We start from the raw sequence: 4,390 nt of genomic DNA, 5'->3' as shown, positions 1-4,390 counted from the left end.
ATTTTGTCTTACAGAACTAACTATTCAGCTGATGTCAAGTCAGATTTTGTCTTACATCAGCTGAATAGTTAAGTTCTGTCAAGTCAGATTGTGTCTTACATCAGCTGAATAGTTAGTTCTGTCAAGTCAGCCCAGCTGATGGTCATATCTGAGCTGACAGAACACACTCCATCCAGCTGATGGTCATATCTGAGCTAACAGAACACATTCCACCCAGCTGATGGTCATATCTGAGCTGACAGAACACACTCCACCAAGCTGATGGTCATATCTGAGCTGACAGAACACATTCCACCCAGCTGATGGTCATATCTGAGCTAACAGAACACATTCCACCAAGCTGATGGTCATATCTGAGCTAACAGAACACATTCCATCCAGCTGATGGTCATATCTGAGCTAACAGAACATATTCCATCCAGCTGATGGTCATATCTGAGCTAACAGAACACATTCCATCCAGCTGATGGTCATATCTGAGCTAACAGAACACATTCCACCAAGCTGATGGTAATATCTGAGCTGACAGAACACACTCCATCCAGCTGATGGTCATATCTGAGCTAACAGAATACACTCCACCAAGCTGATGGTAATATCTGAGCTGACAGAACACACTCCACCCAGCTGATGGTCATATCTGAGCTAACAGAACACATTCCATCCAGCCAATGAATGATAAAATCTCCATGCAGATGAGAAGTAATAAAATGGAATGTGTTCTGTCAGCTCAGATATGACCATCAGCTTGGTGGAGTGTGTTCTGTCAGCTCAGATATGACCATCAGTTTGGTGGAGTGTATTCTGTCAGCTCAGATATGACCATCAGCTGGATGGAATGTGTTCTGTTAGCTCAGATATGACCATCAGCTGGGTGGAATGTGTTCTGTTAGCTCAGATATGACCATCAGCTGGGAATGTCCACACTGTGGCACAACAGAAAAACAAATTCTTTAAAGAGAAACACTGTCTACATCATAAAAATGTTACACACTATGATGAACAATAACTTGGAAGAAATAATACTACTAACAGGAAACCCTTGACAATTACAAAAAGCAGGAGAAAGCCTCAATCAACTGACAGCATAAAGGCAGCTTGAAATGCTTATTTGTTTGAAAGTCTTTGAACATTTTATGGAAAAAAAACTACATGCTCCACATTGATTATCATTATACTTAATAATGTCAACCAGTTTTATATATACAACTCTTTAGTTACATATACATATCAGACATTGAATTCCAACAAGTACTTGCACTCAATAGTTTTTATAACACAAAAAGAAACGAAAGAAGACATCTAAACCACTGATCACAAACAACTAACGGCTGGCCACAATCTCTCTCTGATTTTCAATTACTGTTTCATGTTTAGATGTAAAAAAAAGAGGCTACATAAGAAATATTCACCAAGGCTGGCATTTTACTGGGATGGTTATTGTTTTTTCCTTCTTTGTAAAACTATACTAGTTTTATTAACTAAACCCAACTGTCTACCAATTACTAGTTCCATAACCTTTAGAAAAATAAAACTCTCTGGAACATCAAGACTGAGTTCAAGCTTAGTATCCAAATAATGAAATATTTAAAAATAATTGTGTTTTGATGCATACTCAGATGTTAGTGTAACATTAATTCAACCATAAATGAAACAGTGGCTGTTAGAAAACAGAATGCAGAATGAAAACTTTTAAGACAAAACTATATTGAGTATACAAGAAATAACAAATTGCACATACAAACTTTGTTCAAATAATACAAAGTCACAACAGAGTAAAGGTTTTTACCAAATGGATTAAGTTATCATTAATTCAATTGTAAGGAAGATCTGTGAGATTCTAACTGAACACTGCTGATGAAAAATAAAACCTCAGATACTGAGCTGAGAAATGATAAAATCTGAGCTTATAAAATACACTCCACCCAGATGATGGTCATATCTGAGCTAACAGAATACACTCCACCAAGCTGATGTCCACACAACTGTGACACAACAGAAAAACATAGCATATTTTTTCCACTGCCTTAAGTGTACTATAATTCAGTTTTGTACAGATGACCAGTACTGGATTCCGTGTGTGAATTATCCATAGCATATTTCTTCCACTGCCTTAAGTGTACTATAATTCAGTTTTGTACAGATGACCAGTACTGGATTCCATGTGTGAATTATCCATAGCATATTTTTTCCACTGACATAAGCACATATATACCCCCCCCCCTCTTACATGAAATTCTGAACTAGGGTAGCACACGTTTTTACATAACAACTGTATTTTTTGAGACGTTTTGGGCAGATGCCCTTCATTAGGAAATATATGGTTAAAACCGTGTTATTCTGAAAAAATAGGCAACGAAAGATTCGATGATCGATTTTGGGAACACAGATCTCAACAGCTCTTCCAGTTTCTAGACATTATAATTTTTTGGCCCACAATGGCTTTCCAACAAGTCTTTGTCATCAAAAAGGCACCTCAGCAAAAGTTAAAGCCTTGACCCCCACCTCATCTTGAAATGAATCATATTGTTTTCTGGAATTAATGAAAAATTTACATTCAAAACCATTTTTTATTTTCATTTTTTGTAAACCAAGTCTTTTTAGTAGATGCTGTTACTTACCAATTAATTCAATAGCTTATTGAAAGCCTTTCCTCAATCGAGGAAAGACGTAACAGATCAAAGAAAACACGTAACAGATCATTCTATTTCTATGTTAAGTTATAACATATATTATGTTTTTTTTTAACAAGTTACAGCTTTTACAGTAAGGAATTTTTTTTAAAAACAGGTACGACATTTCTATCGTTACTGTGACCATTCTCAAGTACACAGGTTTTAAAAGTAAAGAAGGTATAAATTTTATGCTATTACAACTTTTATGGTAAGATTATTTTTCAGAACAGGAACTACGTTTCGATCATTCTCACATACATAAATTTTAACGTTTGTGCAGATTTGGACTAACGGTGTCAAACTATTGCTCATTCTGCACAAACATGGAAATAGTTGCTAACACCTACAAAAAAGTATATCGACCACAAAACCATATTCTTCAACGCCCCTTACCTGTGAACAAAACACTCCTGTTCTCCTTCCTTTTCGTAACTGTTCTAAAAAATAATCTTCCTTATTGTAAAAGCTGTAATATATAGTAAAATAATAGTTAATCAGTAAGTAACCTCAAAACGAAGGTATAAGTTTATTTGTGATTGTTATTTCCACAATATCACCTTTCAACAATATTTCTGTAAACGTGTTTCGCTTCATTCAGCAAGTCAATAATCACAACTTTTACATATTCTTATTCCTCAGTGACTCTTTCCTAGCCAAATAGTTCCATTTACATGCATTTACTAACACATTTATCTGAACTGTTTTTTTTTACACCCTTGAGGTAAAATATTTACTCACAAAAAAGTTCAGTCCTCCTCTAGTCTAGACAACTGTCATGTAAGCTAGGAATTCTGTACAACCAAGAAGAAATGGTGTTCCCCTTCGTGTTCTCCAAACTTTACCAGTTTCTCGTTTCAAATAAAAACATGCTGCTTTTTATTTTTACTGTGCATTTTAAATAAATCTATTTATCTATAAACAGGAAGCGAAAGAATTAAAAAAGAATTTTCACTTTCTCAACAACAAAAGTTTTAATAACAATCAAAAGGGATTTGGCTTCCTATCTGATAAAATTGTTTCAATTATTTACATAATATACCTCAACAATATATTTTACAATTTAATACACAACACTCAATGAAGAAAAGGTAACATGATAAACTCAGGACGCTTTCCTATTAAGGTACTTAACAAATGGCCTATACAACCATGATATCTTTAAAACAAATATTTTTGTAGTTAAAAGGATATTACTTCAATACTATTAGTACAACACATGAAATGCCAGTATAAGGTGAATTATAAGTCCTGACTATATTTATATATATATATATATATATTCAAGTTTTTTGTTGTTGAGAGACACAAGTCTAGTCCAGCCAACAGATAACGAAAATTGGCAAGCGGTGACAGTAGGCCAGTAATAACTGATTATGCTAAAATTACCAAAATAATTAACATAATTTGTATAGTCTTGACTACAGTGAGCCAATATTGACTACCTGTAGACCTATAACCTGTAAGTCCTGTGAGTAAACTTAATGGGTGTGTGTGTGTACATATAAATCTGTATTATCTTAATGGTAAATTAACGTACGAATGAACCCATAAACAACAACAAAAGTAACAACCACCTTAATGATTTACCAAAGGAATTACACATGAACATCCTTAGGAAATTGTTGAAAAATACCAATAAATGAAGAAAAACAATGGATAATTCACACACGGAATCCAGTACTGGTCATCTGTACAAAACTGAATTATAGTACACT

General features: G+C 34.2%; 1 protein-coding gene across 9 annotated transcripts in view; it reads right to left on the bottom strand.

Annotated features, from left to right (window-relative positions):
* Positions 1-2,009: 2,009 nt before the first annotated feature.
* The window catches only part of LOC106468736 (CREB-regulated transcription coactivator 1-like), a 40,054-nt gene continuing 37,673 nt past the window's right edge, over positions 2,010-4,390 (bottom strand). For 6 of the 9 annotated variants that reach the window (XR_002612701.1, XR_002612702.1, XR_002612705.1 and 3 more), the window contains exon 15: positions 2,010-3,523. The gene's annotated coding sequence lies outside the window, so the exon portion shown is untranslated. The remainder of the gene's footprint in view (positions 3,524-4,390) is intronic. The other 3 variants (XR_002612704.1, XR_002612706.1, XR_002612703.1) reach the window with 2 other exon arrangements.

This window comes from Limulus polyphemus, unplaced genomic scaffold, assembly GCF_000517525.1.
Source record: "Limulus polyphemus unplaced genomic scaffold, Limulus_polyphemus-2.1.2 Scaffold3140, whole genome shotgun sequence".
Taxonomy (NCBI): Eukaryota; Metazoa; Arthropoda; class Merostomata; order Xiphosura; family Limulidae; genus Limulus; species Limulus polyphemus.
Note: the sequence above shows the minus strand (reverse complement) of the source record. Positions and strands in the feature narration are given on the sequence as shown.